The sequence below is a fragment of the Macaca fascicularis genome, chromosome 14 (assembly GCF_037993035.2).
Source record: "Macaca fascicularis isolate 582-1 chromosome 14, T2T-MFA8v1.1".
Taxonomy (NCBI): Eukaryota; Metazoa; Chordata; class Mammalia; order Primates; family Cercopithecidae; genus Macaca; species Macaca fascicularis.
The window spans coordinates 77,271,943-77,294,298 of record NC_088388.1 but is presented as its reverse complement, the minus strand read 5'-3'; the positions used below and the strand labels follow the sequence as shown (position 1 = coordinate 77,294,298).

The following is a 22,356-nucleotide window of genomic DNA, read 5'->3' as shown; positions in this document are numbered from 1 at the left end:
TACCTATTATGTACCATGCATCAACAGAAAGAGGCAAAAATGGGTTCATGGACAACTCAGAATGGCATCATAGGAATGTTAGCCCCATCCTGAAAAGCCAGACAGAGTAGTGCCTTACCCATATTCCTTTTCGACTGCACTGATTGTTCCTAACAGCTGAAACATTTTCTATTATAGCATCTGTAGATAAAATAGATAACAATCAAAAGAGTTACAATTTATTTAGTCCACTGTGATTGAGATAATGGTTTCTTTCAAACTAGTCTTAGACAAAGAAAATACAGTTTTCTTGTTTTTTTTGAGATGGAGCCTCGCGCTGTTGCCCAGGCTATGGTGCAGTGGCACAATCTCGGCTCAATGCAACCTCTGTCTCCTGGGTTCAAGCAATTCTCCTACCTCAGTCTCCTGAGTAGCTAGAATTACTGGTGCATGCCTCTACGTCCAGCTAATTTTTTGTATTTTTAGTAGGGATGGGGTTTCACTGTGTTAGCCAGGCTGGTCTCACACTCCTGACTTCGTGATCTGCCTACCTCGGTGCTCCCAAAGTGCTGGAATTACAGGCATAAGCTACTGCACCCAACCAGTTTTCATATTTTCTATAGCTGTCTGCTTCTCTGTCAGTTCCCATCTTTGTTCCAGTTTCTTTTGCTTCACGATACATCTTCAGTCATGATAAAGCATGCCCAAAACTTAATGGCATAAGTTAACCATTTTATTTTACTCACTGATTCTGTGGGTCAGGAATTCAGAGAGGGCATGGCAGGAACTTGTTTCTGCTCCCCAATATCTGGGGCTCCAACTGGGAAGGATTGAATGGCTCAGAATGACTTGACTGCTAGGAACTGGAATCCTCTGAAAGCATCACTTACATACCTATCACCAGGGCTGAGATGACTCAGGCTCTGCTGAGCTGCAGTTGTTGATGAGAGCACCTACGAGTGGCCTTTACATGCAGCCCAGGCTTCCTCTCATGGCAGTCTCTAAGCAATCAGACTGCTTACATGGTGCTCAAGGGCTCCAAGAGTGAATGTCGTAGTGGCCAAGATGAAAATGTCATGGCCTTTTTTAGTGACCTAGCCTTAGAAGTCACATAGTGTTACTTTGGCCATACTTTATTGATTGAAGGGAGACACAAGTCCTCTCAGATTCATGGAAAGGGAACATAGACTCCCAACCTCTTGGTAGATAGTGTCAAAGAATTTGTGGTCATTTTAATTTTTATTTATTTTTAAATTTAGAGACAGGGTCTCACTGTCACCCAGGCTGTTGTGCAGTGGTTTGATCTTGGCTCATTGCAACTTCAACCTCCTGGGCTCAAGCGATCCTCCCACCTCAGCCTCCTGGACAGCTGGGACCACAGGTGCATGGCACCACATCCAGCTAATTTTTCGTAGAGATGGTGTTGCACCATTTTGCCCAGGCTGGCCATTTTTTAAAACTGCCACAATAATATTTATTTTTCAGGATAAAATCTCCTTTGAATCTTTTCAAAGGTCAACTTCCTAATCAGGACTCTTTGAGTAAATACTTCCTCTTTCTGAGTACTGCCCACTTCCCTATTTCTGCTGAAAATCTTACTTGGTCAAGGCAGGGATTTCATCTGCATTATTGATCTCCAGATCCTCATCAATCTAGAACAGTGTCTGGCAAACCATTGATGTTTCATACATATAACTGACTATGTAATGCTTACTATGTATTTGTGTGAGAGAGAAGAGGATATCTACATTGGTATCTGTGTGGAATTTTCTACTTCAGTGTCTAATTTCTGATGTATTCCTGAGTCACCTATTGAGACTCATTCTGTCTTTTGGAGTGATGTGCACAAACCCATTACTGGAGGAGATTGTGGTATTGGACATCTGTCTCAAAGTCTCTATACACTGAGAACTCTTCGTTCCAACCATAGGCCTCTATTGGTCCACCAGTCTCTTAGCTATATATATATATAGAGAGAGAGAGAGAGAGCAAAAAAATATATATATATATATTATATATTGGGATATATATATATATATATATATATATTTTTTTTTGAGACGGAATCTCGCTCTGTCACCCAGGCTCAGCGGTGCGATCTTGACTCGCTGTAACCTCCGCCTCCCTAGTTCAAGTGATTCTTGTGCATCAGCCTCCTGAGTAGCTGGGATTACAGGCACCTGCCACCACACCCAGCTAGTTTTTATTTTCTTTTTTGTAGATATGGGATCTCACTATGTTTCTCAGGCTGATCTCAAACTCCTGGCCTCAAGTGATCCTCCTGCCTCGGCTTCCCAAAGGAAAAAGTCTTTTTATGAGACTGTTTAAGGCCTCTGTGTAAGTTGGGCTTGACCTAGTGAGAAATCACTTGTTTACAGCTTGCTGTTGTGGGCTATAAAGCAATAGCCTCACCAAGCCTAGTTTTGTTTATTTCAAACCCTTTGTAAACCAAGGGAACAGATGCAAGGTATCTCATTTTCATGAACTTCCATATCAAGGTTTTCTATTAACTGAATTTGTGATTGGTAAGCTTTGAGCCAGTGACTACTATTCTCTTTTGTTACTGCGCGTGACGTGTGTGGTGTTAACATAAACTGTACCCTAAAGCTGCCTGGTCCTGAACTACTGAATTTATGTGGTGGTAGATACAAAAAGATCTATATTATGCGGAAAAGAACAAAGTATTATCTTACCCATGTACAACATTATTATGCAACAAATGCCTAAAATTCCTGCTGTGTGCAAGAACTTCAGCTAGGCATTGTGAGGGATAAAGGTATAACAAAGTGTGATACTGAACTGATGATATTGGTAACCTGTGGGGATTTGACTGGCAGGGATGGTAAAAGGGGCTTCAACTTTATGGTGTCTCAATTCTGTTTTTAAAATAACAGCTTTGTTGAGATATAATTCACATACCATAAAAGCCACCATTTAGAAGTGTACATATGCAGTGTTTTCAGTGTATTTATGCCATCACCACTATTTTCAGAACATTCTCACCTGAAAAGAAAACCACGGCCAGGCCCGGTGGCTCACGCCTGGAATCCACACTTTGGGAAGCCGAGGCGGGTGGATCACCTGAGGTCAGGAGTTCGAGACCAGTCTGACCAACATGGAGAAACCCTGTCTCTATTAAAAATACAAAAAATTAGCCGGGCATGGTGGCACATGGTTGTAATCCCAGCTACTTGGGAGGCTGAGGCCAAAGAATCACTTGAACCCCAGAGGCGGAGGTTGCAGTGAGCCGAGATTGCGCCATTGCACTCCAGCCTGGGCGACGAGAGCAAAACGCTGTCTCAAAAAAAAAAAGAAAAGAAAACCACATGCTTCTCTCTGTCATTCTCTAAAAGAAAAGGTAGAGAAGAACATGGAGTTGTTCTTCATGTCAATCTCAGATGTTTCCCCCAAAGTAAAATGTCATTTTCCCTGTTCTGATCTCAGAACATGTTGATTGAGACTCTATCTTGGCACTTAACACATTCTGCCAAGAAACTAGAAGCATGAATACCTCTCTTCTGCTAGCTTAGGAGGACCTTGGGAGCAAAGACTAGGTCTTGTGCTAATTTTACCACCTGTTGAGTAAATGCTTAATATGTACTCATTAAATATCAGTTTGAATTCTGTTGACAGACTCTTTAGGTAGATTTCTAGAAGAAACATCTTTTCTGACCAACACATCCCTAGTTCATTTCTCTGTTAGGTGGAATTTCTCATTCTTCTATTTCTATCCAAAGAAGTATGATTTAAGGCAAGGTAAGAGTTAACTTTCTTTCTTGCTCTTGCTCTCAGTCTCTGTCTCTCTCCCTTTAACAAAACAAAAGTAAGCAGAACTGATGGTGGGAATAGAATCATTGCATTTGCTTATTTTGAAGTTTGTTCTCTAAGGATACCCATAGCTCTGAGGGCAGTAGTTGGCAGAGAACATTTGGATAAAGATAAGAGAAATTATGTTCTGGGAATATATTGTGTACCCCATCTATAAACAATATGATGCCAGGCACAGTGGCTCACACCTGTAATCCCAGCTTTTCGGGAGGCTGAGGCAGGAGGATCACTTGAGCCCACGAGTTTGAGATCAGCCTAAACAACAAAGCAAGACGCTATCTCTACAAAAAATTCTTAAAAATAGCTGGATGTGGTGGCACTTCCCTGTAATCCCAGCTACTCAGGAGGCTGAGGTAGGAGGATTGCCCAAGCCCAGGAAGTTAAGGCTGCAGTGACCTGTGATCATGCCACTGCACTCCACCCTAGACAACAGAGCAAGACCCTGTCTCAAAAAAAAAAAAACAATGTGGAGGCCAGGCACAGTGGCTCACGCTTGTGATCTTAGCACTTTGGGAAGCTGAGGCAACTGGATCTCTTGAAGTCAGGACTTCAGGACCAGTCTGGCCAACAAGGCAAAAAACCCCATCTCTACTAAAAAATAGAACAATTAGCTGGGTGTGGTGGTGCATGCCTGTAGTCCCAGCTACTTGAAAGACTTAGGCACCATAATCGCTTGAACCCAGGAAACAGAGATTGGAGGGAGTCAAGATCGTGCCACTGCACTCCAGCCTGGACTCTGTCGCAAAAAAAAAAAAAAATGCGGAGTTATAATTTATTATGCATATTATGTACATATTGAGCACTTACTATATATAGTGTCCTGTGCATTTCTTATGTATTAGTTAACCTTCACTTTTATTTTCTCCATTTTTGTGGGTAAGAAACTAAGGAACAGGGTATTTAGGAAAATGGCAAAAGATGTTTCCATTAGAAAGTGAAAGAACCACATTTTGACCCCAAGCAATCTTCCTCTAGTGCCTGGTTGGTGTCTCTATATAAAATAAACTGAATTTGAATCCTGGCTCTACTGTTTAATAGGAATGTAGCTTTGGATAAGTCATCTAATCTCTCTGAGCCTCACTTTCTACATGGGGTAGTTGGCAGATTGTGAGTAAAGCTCCTTATTCCATTGTGATTCCCTTCTGTCATTTATTTGTGGATTTTTCTTGCTAACTCTATACAGTCTGACAGTAGCAGGATATGTGAGTGATGGCAGATTTCAACTATTTGGTTATGTAATGATTAAGCAATTCTACACATCCTTTTCGATTGTGTTAACAACTTTGCTTTCTCAACCCACTGAGAGACCGCTGTTACTGTGAACTTAATTCTGACCCAGTGGTAAAGATTTTGTTAATACAACTTGATGAGAACTTGATAACGTGATGGTCAGTTTAGTTTGTTAGCAGTAAAGAGCAAGAATATTGTATCCCAGACTTTAGAAATGCATATTTCAGAAAGTGTATCTGAAAACCTAGACCAATGCTAGTACATCGAGAGAAGATGACAGCCCAAAGGATCATGTGGGAAGCATGCCAGATAAGGAGTAGTTGGAGCCTCAGAGGTCATACAGTGTGAGGAAAAGAAGAGTTTTAAAAAGAAAAGAAAAGAAAAAGAAGATAGTCCATTGCAGTGGCTCGCACAGAATCTAAAGTAGGAGGACTGCTTGAGCCCAGCAGCTCTAGGCTACGGTGAGCTATGATCTAGCCACTGTACTCCAGTCTGGGCGACAAAGTGAGACCCCACCTCGTTCATTCATTCATTCATTCATTCATTCATTATTTTGGTAACAAAGTTTTGTTTAATGTCTAAATCTAACATGAAATGTGATTTTCATTTAAAAGTACAATTTTATGAAATAAATACATAGAAGGCTTGGCCAACATTTATAAACCAGGATCTGACATAGATGTAAATCCATGCCTTCCAACTTCCCTTGACATCACATTGTCTTTTCATAAGAGACAGTCACTTTGGCCAGTAGGGAAGAGAGGAAAACCAATAACATGAGTAAACAATTTCCATCTGACCTGGCCCTGACTGGGGTCATTACTCTAAGCCACACGCCTTACTTTGCTCTGACACTTCAGGATGTTCCCTCCTGGTATTAGCTGTGCACCAACACTAAGAGGTCACAGGGCTCTCCTTGCCATTCTCAATAAATCAGTTTTGCAAAACCTTCAGGCCTTCTTGCAGAGTATTCAGGCATGTAGGGTTGTAGCTGATCAGCCATAAAGACAGGCTTTCCTTTAGGCCCTGCAGCAGTGTGGCACCAGTTTGAAAGCCTCTATCCAGTGCACATAATGAAAGTCAGAAAAAGACCTTCACTACTTATGTGTACTTTCTACAAAGAAATAGATACCTGGGCCGGGCGCGGTGGCTCACGCCTGTAATCCCAGCACTTTGGGAGGCCGAGGCGGGCGGATCACAAGGTCAGGAGATCGAGACCACGGTGAAACCCCGTCTCTACTAAAAATACAAAAAATTAGCCGGGCGCGGTTGTGGGCGCCTGTAGTCCCAGCTACTCGGGAGGCTGAGGCAGGAGAATGGCGTGAACCCGGGAGGCGGAGCTTGCAGTGAGCCGAGATCGCGCCACTGCACTCCAGCCTGGGCGACAGAGCCAGACTCCGTCTCAAAAAAAAAAAAAAAAAAAAAAAAAGAAATAGATACCTGGATGAGGGCCAAGACTGCCTCCTTCATCATTTCATTTTGTGTATCTGTGTTGACAGAGTCAGCAAGAGAAGAGATACCAAGTGCTCACAAGGTCCCTAGGTCTGTCCTTTTAGCCAGACCTTCCCTTGCTACTTGTAATTCCTTGACAGAAGACATTGTGGTAGTGAGTACTTATGAAAGAAGCAACTAGAATGGGGCACTTCTCCCAGGGCAAACACTGAATCCTCTTTCTGTTATAAAGTTCCCTGAGTCCTGGACTTGGTTGTTCACATAGATAGAATGATAGCTATTGAAACTGTCCCTAACTTAGTAATTCTCTCTGAACTCCCTTGAGAGGGCCCAGGTACTCTTATTTTCCATCTCTCCTGATAAAAAATAAAGAATGAATCTAAGAGTCTTGACCATCATATATCTGTCAAGCACTGCCTGGGGATGGGGAAGCTTCAAATAACCAGATACATACATATAGATAGATAGGTAAAGATGTCTCATAGCTACACTTCCATTTTTTTTATTAATAAAATACTAATTATGTATCAGTCTTGTGCTAGGCACTGAAGATTCAATGCTGAATAAGACAGGTTAGATAACTTTTTGTTAAGCATAACATGTACCCCTCCCAAATGTTCTATTGATGACAGATTCCTATCATTGGGTGCCTCATAATTTTGTATTCTTTCATCATATCTAAGGTTAAACTCTACATGGTAACTTTCCTCAGTTTGGAGACATTGGACATGCTTCCCATCTTCTGTGGAGTTTCTGGTGTCTAAGAAGGCTCAACTGCCTGCCAAAGTTTCTCTTGCATATGCTACAAGTATGAGGCTGCTCACCTGTGTGAGTTCTCTGGTGTTTAATAAGCTGGGATTTGTGAATGAATCTTTTCCCACATTCATGACATTTAAAGGGCTTCTCTCATGTGTGAATTCTTTGTGTGTGTAGATTTGTGTCATAACTAAAGCTCATGGGCTATGACATCATTCTTTGTTCCACCAGGTTCTCTGCAAGCGTTCCACTAGGACCAGAACCTTTTTGACATGCTGTGGATGATGCTTCTGCACCCACTTCTGGGTCCCTTGGGCAGAATGGTCAGGAACTGCTCTAGTACCAGCATTTCCAAGATCTGCTTTTTTGGGTAGATCTCTGGCCTCAGCCACTGATGGCATAATTTCTAGCCTCAAGCGGTTCAGTTGCTTCCTGATAACAGAAGCTCCAGAAGTGCCTGCGAGCACTCTCAGGACCAAGAATCTCTATTTGTGTGCTGTATTTCTTACTCTGACTGGAGTTCTCTTTCACAGACCTATTAATCTCCCACATAACCCCCATATGGGAGTTCAAGCATGCATCTACCTTCAGCTCTCTCGTTATCATTTACTCTAGGAAGAGTTTTACTCCTGTGTGTGACGTGGACACCCACCTGGTGTCACCTTCGAGGTGCGTCAGGTTTGGTACAAAATCAATGAATAGATCTTCCCAAGAACAAACACTTCAGTCAGCTCTGCCTTCCCTGGAGGCTATGCCTCTGTTGCCACACCTCCCTGCTGCTCTGGGCAACGAAGCTGTCCGCTCCTGCATCACTGAAAAGTGATGTCAGGAAAGCCCGTGATACTAGCGAGTAAAGCTCCAAGATTTTGGGAGCCTGGGAAGGGACCTTGGAAGATCATCCCCCCCCCCATTCAATCCCTCCACCTCCCAGAGACCTTACCCTGACTCACTACTCCTGGGACGAGGTCTGTGGCCATTCATTCATTTAATTAATTGAGACAGGGTCTGGCACTGTTGCCCAGGCTGGAGTGCAGTGGCATGATCTCAGCTCACTGCAACCTCTGCCTCCTGGGCTGAAGCCAGCCTCCCACCTCAGCCTCCTGAGTAGCCAGCATTACAAGTGCACACCACCACACCTGGCTAATTTTTTTTTTTTTGGAGAGACAGGGTTTTGCCACGTTGCCCAGGCTGGTCTTAAACTCCTGGGCTCAAGTGATTTGCCCACCTCGTCTCCCAAAGTATTAGGATTACACACATGAGCCACCACACCCAGCTGAGACGCCACTTCTTAAAAAAAAGATAAAAGGAAAAAGGCGTTGTAGCTATGCCATTCCTTGTGTTTCAGTGTTTGAATTAATGAATTTTTTATCTTATGCCAGCTTTTCGTGGAAATGGTAGTATTCCCTACTTGCCAGTCATGACTTACAGCCTTTTCTGGAAGATTATTTCATTTTTGTTTTTTCTTTTTTGAGGTGGAGTTTTGCTCTTGTTGCCCAGGTTGGAGTGCAATGGCACAATCTCAGCTCACTGCAACCTCCACCTCCCAGGTTCAAGCAATTCTTCTGCCTCAGCCTCCAGAGTAGCTGGGATTACAGGCATGTGCCACCACGCCCAGCTAATTTTGTATTTTTGGTAGAGACAAGGTTTTGCCATGTTGGTCAGGCTCATCTCAAACTCCTGACCTCAGGTGATCCACCCGCCTCAGCCTCCCAAAGTGCCAGGATTACAGGCGCGAGCCACTGCACCTGGCTGGAAGACTATTTCTAAAGTCAGACAAAGGATACACTCAATGTGTTTTCTGAGAAACGTTAGTCTAGGGAATCTGAGAGGCCAGAAACCTTTACCATGAGTAAAAGAATCATGGCTCATAACCTCTAGTTTTCATCTCATACTGTTGATTTTTAATAGAGTTCCTTGTTTTAGTAACAAATAAAATAAATGTTTTCTGCTCTCAAATCTACAGGGACTTTATTAAAATTGGAGGAACAATATTTGACAGTCTTTTGAACGTTTAGAAAAATAGGGTTTATTGTGGCTAAGTCTAAAGGGTCTCGTGATTACAACTGACTGAAAAGGAAGGAATCCTTTTCTTTCCATGCATGATGACTTAATTTTATGTAAAGTACTATTCAATACCAATACACTGCTGTTCTTGGAGGGTCTATTAGGCATTAAAGTGTAAGTATCCCTATTGTTATTTACACTAGGAAAAAAAGCATACCTCAGGTCTTTGAGAATCCAGGAAAGCTTTGTTTTAGAATATTGCCCCAGCAGAAGGGAGCTAAGGAAATGTAGGCTTTTACTGAGTGCCTACAGGATGTCTCTCACTGGGGATGTAAATGAGACAGTCCTTGGCCTTCAGGAGCCAGGTGTAGAAGGAAATCAATCAATGGTAACTGAGAGCCACTGAGATGCTGCAATTCCAACATAAACAAAGTGCCATGAGAGCACAGAGGAGGGTACAGCTAATTGATTGCGAACGTTCAGAGAAGGCGTCAGGGTTTCGTTCCATCAGCCAGGTCTGGAGGGATCAGTAAAACTTGGACTAGAAGAAGAGAACAAAGGTCTTTTAGCCAAAGGGAACAGCTTGTGAAACTTGTTCCTGACACACTGGAATGATGAGATGGAGCTGATATGTGAGAAGTGGTGGGATTAGCACGGCCAGGTTATGAAGATTCTCATATGTTAAGAAGTTAGAGCTATTATTCTTTAAGCAGCAGGAAACTGCAAAGTTAAGTGTGTAGGTTTTAATGGCCTACCTCACACATGTGATAGAGCCACCTCTGGTTCTCTGATTAAATAATTTGAGAAACAATCCATACTATATTTCTTTTTCATGATGACTCTATAGGTACATAATACATTGGAGGCTCTGAAATGATAAACTCATTTAACTTGCTTAACACAGGGTCGAATGTGCTCAGACATGGAACCTTTTTTGTCTCTTTACCTTTTAGTTTTTAGTAACATGTTTAAGACATCTGATACAGGCAAAGGAGGAAGAGGGAGAAACAGGCTTCTAGGGAGATAAAAGAAGAACCTTTCTCATCAATCTATCAGTATTTGGCTGTAGGAGGTGGGAGGAGGAAGAGCCATTTCTTAAATCTAAAGACAGCTCTGTTCTGGGAGTGAGGAAGTCTAAGTTCTTATTCTACCTTTGCTGTTAAAATAAGCTGTGTGCCCTTGGCCAGTTCACTACTTTTTTGAGACTCATTTCTCAAGACACAGATAATACTGCAATACTGCTTGAGCACAGGTTAGTTGGATTCTGTGTTAAGGGCTTTTTATGTATTAGCTCATTAAATCCTCAAATCAAACCTAAAGTTAGATTCCCATTTTAAAGATTAGAAAACTGAGGAATTGAGAGATTAAAGAAGCTATTCAAGACCACCTTCTAGTAAATGGAGCTACTGAGATGGATGGGAGATGGGACATTTTCAGTGGAAGAAACAAAGGCACAGAAGTGAAAAGGAGCAGGTAATCTTCAAGGAACGATGTGTATAATTTGGTATCATCAACCTTAAATAGTGAGATTCAGAAAATATGATTAAGTAGAGTCTATTTGAGTGCAAAGCTTGAGTATGGCCACCTGGGAGACACTGACTCCAAATGAATGGGGTCAGAGTTTCAAACTAGAGAAGATAAGGTTTCACTTATATAGGCAGAGACACAGAAATTTGAACAGAATTACAACATTTCCCATACAAGACCAGTGCATACATTACAGTGATTTGACTGGTTACAGATTCCTACATTCCAAGGAAGATTACTCCATGAGGAGGGACAACATTCTGAGATGGTCTTATCTCTGGTGCCATTTGGTCTTAATTACGGGGTGGGGAGGTTGGGAGTGGGGAATGGGGGCAGAAGTTGCAGCTGCATGACATGTGACTCAGGCTGCATAGCCACATTCCTCCCAAGGCTCCGAATAATTTAAAGTTCCAACAGCTTTCAGTTTGAATTGTTTAACTTCACAGTATGCAGTGGACTTGGAAGTGTGATAGGAGACAAGAGTGGAAAATGTAGGTTTAGGCCATGTTATAGAGGACTTTGAATGCTGTGTTTTATCTGCATTTTATTCTGCAGCTATTAGGGAGTCTTTATCATCCAAATTTTCAAATGAGGCCTTAGAAATGTTCTCATTCCTGTAATCCCAGCACTTTGGGAGGCCGAGGCAGGCAGATCACGAGGTCAAGAGATCGAGACCATCCTGGCCAATATGGTGAAACCCCGACTCTACTGAAAATACAAAAATTAGCTGGGCATGGTCCACACACCTGTAGTCCCAGCTACTTGGGAGGCTGAGGCAGGAGAAGTTGAACCCAGGAGGCGGAGGTTGCAGTGAGCAGAGATCACGCCACTGCACTCCAGCCAGGTGACAGAGCGAGACTTTGTCTCAAAAAAAAAAAAAAAGTTCTCATTCAATGTCATTCACAATTATTTTGTATTCCACTAAGCAGAGGGATAAATGCCTTATTGAAAGAGTGCTTACAGACTTATGCGGACATATGTGCGGACATATGTTTATCGTCCATCACTCTCTTGCATACACAAAAAAGAAAAGTATAAATGAAACATCAGTAAACAATTTTTAAAACTACTTCATAATCAATCCTAGCTTTGAATCACTTTTTAATTCATTGTCCATATTTGCCTACATAATAACTGCCCTGCATGCCATTAAGAGTATTGATGGTGCAACGTTTCTTAAAAATGATTCAACATTGTCTTCAAATTTTTATTTCAAGTCACTGACACGTATTTAGCAAGTTTCAACTTTGGCACTTTCTTGGTCTTACTAGAAGATCTTAGCAAAAAGTCTCACAACTATTGAAATTCATGTTTCTCCCTAAAATGGCCCTTGATTTATTTGTTCAGGGTTGTATTTGTCCAGTCACAATGCCAGACATGACAACCAAGTACACCCTTGTGCAGGCAATGACAACTGTGTCCTGACTGCAGCTTAACTGTAAGACACTATCAACAGTAGGAAACATTCTGATTTTGATGTTAAAAAGAACTGAATTTGAATTAATGAAATACAGTAGCTTGTTGAAAATCATAGGATGGTGAAGGTATCAGGACCCATTTGCTCACTGTTGTCAGTCCAGCCAGTAGGAAATCTATCTGGTCCGTCAACTGTGTGAGAAAACCCTTTCCTAAAGAGAAGCTTTACCTTTTTTATTTCCCTGTTATTTTGAATTTACATTTACTAAGAAGGAAACCAAGACAAGAAAGACAGCCAAGGACATTTTAATTGACTCGAGATACTCACTTTTAATCAAGTCTTTTGTGTTCTGGAAAGTGCCTTGAGATCTTTTAATAATCTTGCCAAATCAGCATTTCAATTTGGTACTCAGGATGAGTGATTAGAAGTCATCGACACACCAGCTAGCTTCTCTGTGGAGAATAGCTGAAGCCTCTGGAGAACCACAGTCTTAAATTAGTCTGAAGAAGTGTGAGATCACAACAGGAAGTAATGTGAACAGGAGGAGTTATTGATCAGATGGTTCAGAGAGCTGGATGATCTTAATAATTTGATCATTCCAATTTTCCTTGTATATAATGAACACTTATTGCTTCTCTTAAATTCATCTCTTTTCTCCTTCCTTGCAACACCTTAATTTCTGTTCAGACATCTGTGTGATTCTGGGGAGGCTGGCTCCGTCTATCCTATGCTTCAGGTTTGGCTAGTTAGCACATTCCATTCCCTCAGCCACCATGATTATTTTGGATTAGGCATGTGATCTAAGCAGGTATAGTCTGAATGTATTCTAGTTGGTATGGTAAGTGGATATAAGGCCTCTATTCTGCCATATGGTTTGGTTAAATATAAGAAGTGTCTATGGGGCACAGTGGCTCATGGTTGTAATCCCAACTACTTGGGAGATGGAGGCAGGAGGATTGCTTGAGGCCGGGAGTTCAAGACAAGCCTGAGCATCATAGTAAGACCCCTGTTTCAAAGAAACAAAACAAAAGAACAAAAAGAAAAAAGTGACTATGAATCCTGTACTCTGATCCTAGGCTTACAAAGAGGTTCACACCATCACAGATAATGCAATCAGGGTGAGGGGAGAAAGAGAACCAATGCCTTCACATCAGGATTGCTGTGAGAATTGAATGGGATCTTGACTGAAAAGCACCTTGCAGAAAAGTCTGACAGAAAATATAAATTCATGTTGTAAGGACTTTTGGAATTGCTACTGACAAAAGCCAACTCAAGTAAATTTAAGCAAGAAATAGAAATGTAATGGTATGATAATAAGGAAACTCAGAAAATTGAATGTTTTCTAGATACCAGGTGACCTTGGGTACACAATCATGTTTCAGTGGCCCAAGGGCGCTCATTGTAACTCATACTGCTTGTTTGTGTTTGACTTTCTTTTCTCCTGTAGGCAAGCTGTCTGTAGGTGATAAGAAAGGAGATCACTGGCAACCCTCAGTCCTCTCATCTCTGTAACTCAAAAGGCAAGGTCCTCACTTTTAGAACTCCAAATTTAAAATCCTGGGGAAGGATACTGACAGTTGGGGTCATAATTCTACCCCTGGACTAAGCCACTATGGCCAGGGGATTGGAAACTACAGTAGTCAGACTAGAGCTACCTGTGCCTTACCTGACACTCACATGGTAGGTGTGGAGAGGGATGAGTGACAGCTTCACTCGGAATCATGTTTACATCTCATGAAAAGCAGTTTCCACCATGAGAAAGGGAAACAGTGCTGGATAGTAAAACAAGTATCTAGTTATTCAGTAGTTTTTGTCTGAAGCAGATTCATCCTCCTTATCTCTGGCGGGGTGGAGGGAAAATAGGAAAGTAGGAGAGAGAGTGAAGTGTAAATTGTATTGTGTACTTAACTATATAGTAAGTAAACTTTACAGGTATGAGCCCATTGCATCTCATTTAATCTTTACTACAATACCATGTAATAGATAATATTCCCACGTCACCCAGAAACAAGCTCAAGCTAAGAAACTAGCCCAGAACCATAAAACCTAAATGTTTTATGAGTCAGGAGCTAAAGCTGAGTTCACTTGTCTCCAAAGCATATTAAGCTTTTCTGCTGCTACCACGTTCTTCAAAATAAAGTGAGTTAAACTTATGTGGTCAACATGCCGGTCCCCTGTACCCCCTGCTACCTACTCAATGTTTGTGTCCCCCAAAAACCATATATTGAAATTCTAATCCCCAGTGTGATAGAATTTGGAGATGGGGCATTTGGGAAAATTAAGTCATGAGAGTAGAGCCCTCATGATGGGATTAGTGTCTTTATAAGAAGTGAACACACACAAGAGAACTTGCATCCACTCGCCTTTCTGCCCTGTGAGGACACAGCAAGAAGGCAGCCGTCTGTAAACCTGGAAAAGGGCCATCACCAGACACTGGACCTGCTAGTTCCTTTATCCTGGACTTCCCAGCCTTCAGAACTGTGAGAAATATCTGTGTATTAGGCTGTTCTTACAGTGCTAGAAATAAATACCTGAGACTGGATAATTTAAAATGAAAATAGATTTAATTGGTTTATAGTTCTGCAGGCTTTACCAGAAGCATGGTGCTGGCATCTGCTCAGCTTCTGGTGAAGCCTCAGGGAGCTTTCAGTCATGGCAGGAGATGAAGGGGGAACAGGCACATCACATAGTGAAAGCAGGAGCAAGCATGAGAGAGTCAGGGTGGCAGTAAGTGCCACACACTTTTAAATGACCAGCTCTCACAAGACTCACAGCACCAAGCCATGAGGGATCCACTCCCATGATCCAAACACCTCTCACCAAGCCCCACCTCCCATACTGCAGATTACAATTCAAAGTGAGATTTGGGCAGGGATAAATATCCCGATTATCAGTCTGTTGTTTAAGTCACCTCGTCTATGGTAATTTGTTATAGCAGCCCAGGCTGATTAAGACACTTCCCTAGTCAGTCTCGGTGCCCCCCTCCAACTCTCCCTCATCATGAGCCTAGATTAGAACTTGAAACCTAGGTTGTCCAGACTTACATGGTTATTCTTGCCTTATCCTACAGTAAACAAAGGATGTATTCCCCATCTTTTAATCAGAACAGAATGTGTGACAACATTTTCAAGTTTCGCATATACTGAACCACAACCTTTTACTTAAAAGATGAAAAAGCTGTAGCAAGTGCTGGCTGGTCTGTATTTGAATCCCATTACTTACTAACTAGATGAGTATTCTGTGTCTCAATTTTTTCATCCTTAAAGTGAGGCTAATGATGGAACCTATCTCATGAGGCTTGTTGTGAAGATTGAGTGAGTTAATATATAAAGTGCTTAGAACAGTATCTGGTACACAGCAAGTACTGTCTCAGTGCTAGCTCTTTATTAGAAGTATTGTTATTTATCATTAATGGACTCTTCTTCTTAATGCCAAAACAGGCAGACTTTGCTTAAGGAATCTTCATTTTGCTGCTTGAGTTCACATCTGGGATGTAAGTACTTAGCTCTCAAAAAGAGCTGACTACAATCTAAGGCAGAAATAAACTATTTGTAGTCCAGGAAGTTCTAAGGAAGAAACAGTCTGCCTGCCTATCTGGTCCTGTTCATACACATATGATTAGCATTTCCCCCATATTTCCCCTCTAATTATACTTACGTTCTGATCTTTTGCACATGCAAGTTTAAATAAACTTCCCTCTGTTAGACTATGGGAAACAGTTAAATCTGGAATGCACAGAGCTGCTGTATCCAAAGTACTGCAGGTGATTTGGCAGAAGGGTGATATAAGGAGTAGGATGGTCTGAGCACATCTGGCAGGCACCAGAAGCCAATGGAGAGTCTGTGTATGAAGCTTCTGAATGAAATGGAATATAGTTTCCTCTGTGAGGAGCTAGAACAACATAGACCCCAAGGAAAATCTGAAGAGCACTCTGTAACTCATTAATCAGTGAGTCAAAGAGGGAAATGGAAGGCTATATCACTGACTATGTAAGCTTTACAAGTTTTGAGGTGGCCGGGCCCTTTCTCTGCCTCTCTCTAGTTCAGCTCAGATTACTACCTGATTCTAGAATGGGATCTGAAACTCAGTTGTAATGGGTAAATCTCAAGATGTATCCATTTACCTCTATATCAGTGGGCATATTGGGAACTATACCTCTAGATTGCTGATCTGTTTATGTATCTGTCTCTAATTTTACCATGTATTTGCTATACCAATAAATGCCTTTTTAATGTTAAACATTTTAAAACAATTATTTCCACCATATCTTTGCCACTGAAAAGACATTTTATATCAGAAAGAGCCTTAGATTTTTCAAACTGTGTATGGTTCAAAAACTACTTTAATTAAGCTGTGCCCAGACTTAAAAAATATATATATACACAAACAAAAAAACCCCATTTCAAAATGAAAGTGAGTAGCTGTGGCCTTTGATTTTTAAAAATCTCACAAGATAGACTGAGACTATTTTGTAGTAGTAATAGTAGTAGTTTCATTCAAATACCCAGATATTAGCAGGGTATAGTGGCATGTATCTGTAGTCCCAGCTACTTGGGAGGCTGAGGCGGAAGGATTGCTTGAGCCCAGGAGTTCTAGGCTGCAGTGAGCTATGATTGTGCAATTGCACTCCAGTGTGGGTGAAAGAGCAAGACCCTGCCTCTAAAGAAAATACAAAATAAATAAACCAAATACGCAAAGATTGCAAAGTGTGCAGTTTGTGGTCTTCCCTTTGTTACCAGTGTACCTGTGTATGAAATAGAATTTTCATTACATGCTACAATTAAAATAATATTTCCATAGACTTGAGGCTGTTCTTGATTTGAAGATCCAATTTAGCAACTGCATTCTGGCATTTGTTCCCCTCCCTACCCATCCACCTTGTTTTATGCATAGAATAAACCCATAACATGTTCTTTCTTAGTTCTTAGTTTCCTGGTGTGTCTAACCACCCATTAGAGAGAATAATGGGTCTTTCTTTTATATTTCTGTAATACTGTGTGCCATTATATTACTTACTAAATTGTATTTTAATTTAATGTATATAATTTCTGTCCAACTCCAATAAAATATCAAACCCTTAAAGATAGGGATATTATTCATCTTTGTGTTTTTAGCATTCAGCATAATGCCCAGCATATAATAGGCATCTGCAAATTTTTGAATCATTATACGTTAAGAAATGGATGATTAGTAAGGTGTAACAACTTCACGAAGTTGTCTAGTCAGTAGCAGCACTGGCACTAGGAAGAGACCCCAGGACTTCAGGTTTCCCCCCAGGTGACTCCCAAGTCTTTCCATTATTGTAGGTGTTTGTTGACATGAACAATAAGGTCCTACATAGACATAGTTTTATAATGAGTTCAGAAATGGCTCAACAAAAGTGAAACCTGTGATGAATACCAGATTATTTATATTGTAGACCTTGGTCTTAGTAATTTTGTTTTTCTTCGAGGGTTGATGACAGGTCATGAGATTGGAGAGACACTCATAGTAGTCAACTGTATGGAGAATATTGAGGAAATGTGTTTTCAGATTACAAAACTAAATTGAGATCAACTTGGACTTTTTCAGTCAAGCTGTTAGAATGTGTGTCTAAAGTTGGCCTGCTTATCGTGTTATAATATTGGTTCCGTCAGACCCTCTGATTTGTCAAATCCTTGCCAAAAATGGGTCCTATAGAAGGCAACCTGGGATTAGAATGCTTTTAAATGTAAAGTCTCAGATTTCCAGGATAAACGATCTTCAGGTAGCAGAACTAATTCCTTTAACAAGCATTTGTTGATTCCAACTGTGTGTCAGATACTGTGCTAGCCTGGAGCAACAAAGAAGGATAAAAAGAACCTTGTTTTAGAGGAGCTATTAAGTCAGATTCTCTCCCCAGATTGAACAGCTACACAAAGAGGTGATTTCTGTTAGAGGGGTTGGGGTGATCATCTAACAACAAAAGAGCTGGGAACCAAGAAGGTTTGGTCAATAATAACAATGACTACATTAATCCAGTATCAAGCCAGGTTCTGTTCCAAGCAATGTACATATATTACTTAAGTATTTGTTTACATTTGCAGAAGTTTTCATTGTCCCGGGCCCATTCAGTGTGTTATTTTTATCTCTACGTTTAGAAACTTTGACCTTTTTTGTTTTGTGGCTTGTCTCTCGTTTGATTTAAAAAGTCATTATGTGGCTGGGCATGATGGCTCACTCCTGTAATCACAGCACTTTGGGAGGCTAAGGTGGGCGGAGCACCTGAGGTTGGGAGTTCAAGACCACCCTGACCAACATGGAGAAACCCCATCTCTGCTAAAATACAAAATTACCCAGGCGTGGTGGTGCATGCCTGTAATCCCAGCTAGTCGGGAGGCTGAGGCAGGAGAATCACTTTAACCTGGAGGCGGAGGTTGCATTGAATTGAGATTCTGCCATTGCACTTCAGCCTGGGCAACAAAAGTGAAACTCTGTCTCAAAAAAATAAATTAAAAAAAAGTCATTATAATCACCTAGTTGCTTTATATCTGACTCTATATATAATGTATATAACAGATAAGAGTTGTTAACATGTACTATTATTTGTCAAAAGAGAAATACAAGTTACTCATATTAGTATTCACAGTCTTCCCTTTAGTTTCTGACTAACTCAGTATATCTACCGAGATTGCCTTGGTACTATCTGCCCCTCAGGTAGTCTGCTTGCCCAGTGGTAAGTCTTTCTAGGGTGGAAGGATTCTTTCTTACTGGGTCTTCTTCCAGGACTCTACTTCTTTCTAGTAGGCTGAATGGAGCGAAAATGTAAAAATAGGGAAGACACACTGAATCTTCTTAATAAAGAATTTTTAAGATAAAGGGGAAAGGGGAGAATGCAAATTTGAAACTGGTTTTGAAGGTTGGGAGTAGGGTAGGTTGGTGCGTGAGAGACCCTTGAGCAGCTATAGTATATGAGAGAACTGATTAGGAGATAAAAAGTGTGTTATGATTTTGATTTCTTTTCATATCCATTGAGAAAAGCATGTAAAGACTGGAATTACTCTTTTTTCACTTTTGATTGTTGGACTGTCTTTCTACCCAGGACAGCCACTTGGATTGCTGGGGTTTATTCAGGTTATACACACCATGCCTCTCTACTTTAACTGGCTTTTTGTTCGTTTCCTTGCTTAGCACTTTTTCTGCAAGCAGCTGATAAATTAGGAATTCTTAAATTCTTGTAAAGGGTTTTTTCTGAAAGATAAGTTTTTTTAGAGAAGTAGAATGGGCCTAGAGAATAATACCAACCTTAGATATCCACTGTGGAACCTCCAGGGGCTGGTCAAATGTATTTGGCACACTTACTCTTTACCATGTCATCAACCAAGACTTGGATATCTTTCTTATTTACTGCCTTTGTTGTTGGAGCTACAATCCACATCTGTTCCAGAGGTCATGGAAACTCTTCATCTCTCAGCATTTCCAGTGGGTATTCTTGGCAGGTTTAAAGCAGAGTCAGGAGGGTGAGAGCTCAGAGAGAGAGGCTAAGGTGAAAGCACTTTGTAAACTTATAGAGGATGATATTTTGTACAAAGCCTGGCACAGAGCAGACATTCAGTAAAAATGCATTCAATTAAAAGGAAAAAAAGCAGATACCTTTTACTCACAGTAGAAATCTCTTCTGCTTCCCCTACCTTGGTCAGGATAAGAGTGCCTTGTGACATAGATTAACACCATATGAGTAATAGTTTATATTATTTAATCTCATTTCTTAAAATAGCCCTACAAAAGATAGTATGATTTTGATTTTATGTTTATGGGAATGAAAGTTTTAGCGGGTCTGTGTCACTTGCCCAAATATTACCCTTGTAATAAGAGGTGGAACTGGGATTGGAATGCAAATCTGTCTAGCTTCAAAACCTTTGATTTTTTTTTTTTCTACCTTTCTGGCCGGTACAGCTGTCAGACTATGTTAGAAGTCTCACGGGTCCTTCAAGTGACTTTACTAATGGTCTTATGAAAAGCTGTCTCCCCTGAGAATTGGTGTTTGAAGTTCTTGGTTCATTTGGCAAACGTGTACTTAGCCCCAGCTATAAGCATGAGCTGTACTAGACAGCAAAGGTGGACACCAAAGAAATAATCCCATCCTCATGGAGCTGCCAGTGTAGCGAGTGATCATAAATATAAATAATGTTGGGCAGAATGATGTTAGCAGTATAATGTGAGGTTGTCCTGCAGGAGCACGGAGGAGGGATTGAATGAGGGAAGGAAAAGAATCAGCCCCTCTTATGTAAGAGGCAGCACCATGTCTGCCAGAGCCTAACATCTCTTTTAGCCACCTTAGCTCATTTAATCTTCGCTATAACCATATAGTATCCTGATTATACAGATCAGCAACCTACTTGGTGTTTCACAACAAGGAACAGATGGATAGGATTTTCAATCTCAGAACTGTCTGGCTCCAAGTCCCTGCCCTTTTCATTAGACTACTGAGTATAGACTGAGTACAGGTTTTTCCTAATGTATGTTTTTTTAAATACATGATACTTAAAGTTCCATTCTGTATACAAGGGTATGTGTTGTGTGAGATTCAGTGTGTCTGTCGAGATTCCCTTCTTATATCTGTGCCTCAGTCAGTCTGCTTGCTCAGTGGTGAGTCTTCAGATGTTGCTGCTTTTGCCGTGTTTTCTAACAGTGCTGGCCGTCTCGTCTTCCCTCTGTGAGGGCGGGGATCTGGTTTGGTCTCTGTTATGTCCATTGTGGAGAGAACTACAGCAACTCCTGTGCCTAAGCCCCATTTGGCCAGACCCTGGCCTCTCCTACCACTTTCAGGTTCAAACGTGGAGTAGTTCTTCCCCAGTGACTGTCCAGAGTGGCTGGGTAAACACAGCCTGGAAGTGGGGAGTGAGGGCTGTTAACATCGCTTACCCGTGCAGTTGGAAGCTGGAGAAGGGAAGGAACCAGCAGATAAATTGCTTCCTGTCTGCCTTTCTCCTCCATTTACCGCTTAAACACACACACACACACACACACACACACACACACACACACACACACACACACACTATTAGTAGTTCCGTACAACCCATCCTGTAACCTGTAACCCATCCTGTAACCTGTAACAGTTGTCTGTGTTTTCATGTTAAGCTGTAGCCAGTTTGTTGATGCATATAGCCTTGATTTCCTTTCCCTCCTATCCTTTCCTACCAATCTTTCCTCGCTCTCTGCTCTGAGATTGCAACACATGATAAACAGGTAAGCTTTGTCCCAGACTGTTTTCTAGAACCTGGGTACAGTAGTAGTCAATAAAAAACATCTTTCCCTTCCCAGACCCTTGCCCTGTTTACCCTGCTTTATACCTTGTTATTTTTCACTTAGCATAAATCAGGTAATATTTGAATACTTATGTGTCGACACTGTTCTACATCCTTATGGTTAATGTGCACCAAAGTCCTGTGAGATAAAATAAACCATGGGTGTAGTTCCATATTTGCATATATAGGTCAATTGTATTTTCTTTTTTAAAGGAAAGATTGCTTTTGTTAAAATAGTACATGTTCGTTATAAATCAAGAAAAGCTAAAACAAAAAACAAACAAACAAAAAACCCCACGCCAGATGCCATCATCTGGTAATAACCTTTAGGTGAATAACATTCTGGGAGCTCTCATGAACCTCATCTTTTCTCAGTATCTTTATAGTAGTGTCCGAGTATACTACTGTAATTTAACCATAATCTAACCAGTTGATAAGCAGTTACAGTATTTTATTTACTTAAAAAATGTGCTGAAATGACCATCCTTATAAATGCCTTTGGGTTTTTTTAATTTGCTGGTATATAAGATATATTTCTCCCCCTGAAAATTTTTATTCAGATGTTACCTTGTGACCAACGCGCCTGTTTTGCCGATGAAAGACAAAAAAGGCCAAAGCAAAACTAATAACAAGATAATCTGCCCTTGGGCGACTCCTCTAATGAGAAAGAATGGGAACACAAAACACTACATAAGGGATGCAAGTTTCACATCCCAGATTTTGGTAACGAAAAGAAACCGTAGGCCACACAGCTGATCAGAGGTACATTTGAGCTATTCCATTACATTTTAGATTTTAATTTTGCTGCAGTAAGTCATGGCTCAAATATAGTAGAGTCGCTGATTTATCATTAAGTTTATATACACTGTAAACTAACCCCATTAAAAGGCAACA

The 22,356-nt window shown here is 41.0% G+C and overlaps 1 protein-coding gene and 1 long non-coding RNA gene across 3 annotated transcripts in view; one reads left to right on the top strand and one right to left on the bottom strand.

The window, feature by feature from the left end:
- The window catches only part of GAB2 (GRB2 associated binding protein 2), a 202,101-nt gene that overhangs the window by 25,823 nt on the left and 153,922 nt on the right, over positions 1-22,356 (top strand). The window lies entirely within an intron of this gene.
- On the bottom strand, positions 4,509-8,817 carry LOC141408497 (uncharacterized). The gene is made up of 2 exons (XR_012423571.1): positions 6,478-8,817; positions 4,509-6,169 (listed from the first exon to the last, which is right to left on the bottom strand). It is a non-coding gene; the product is annotated as an uncharacterized lncRNA (long non-coding RNA).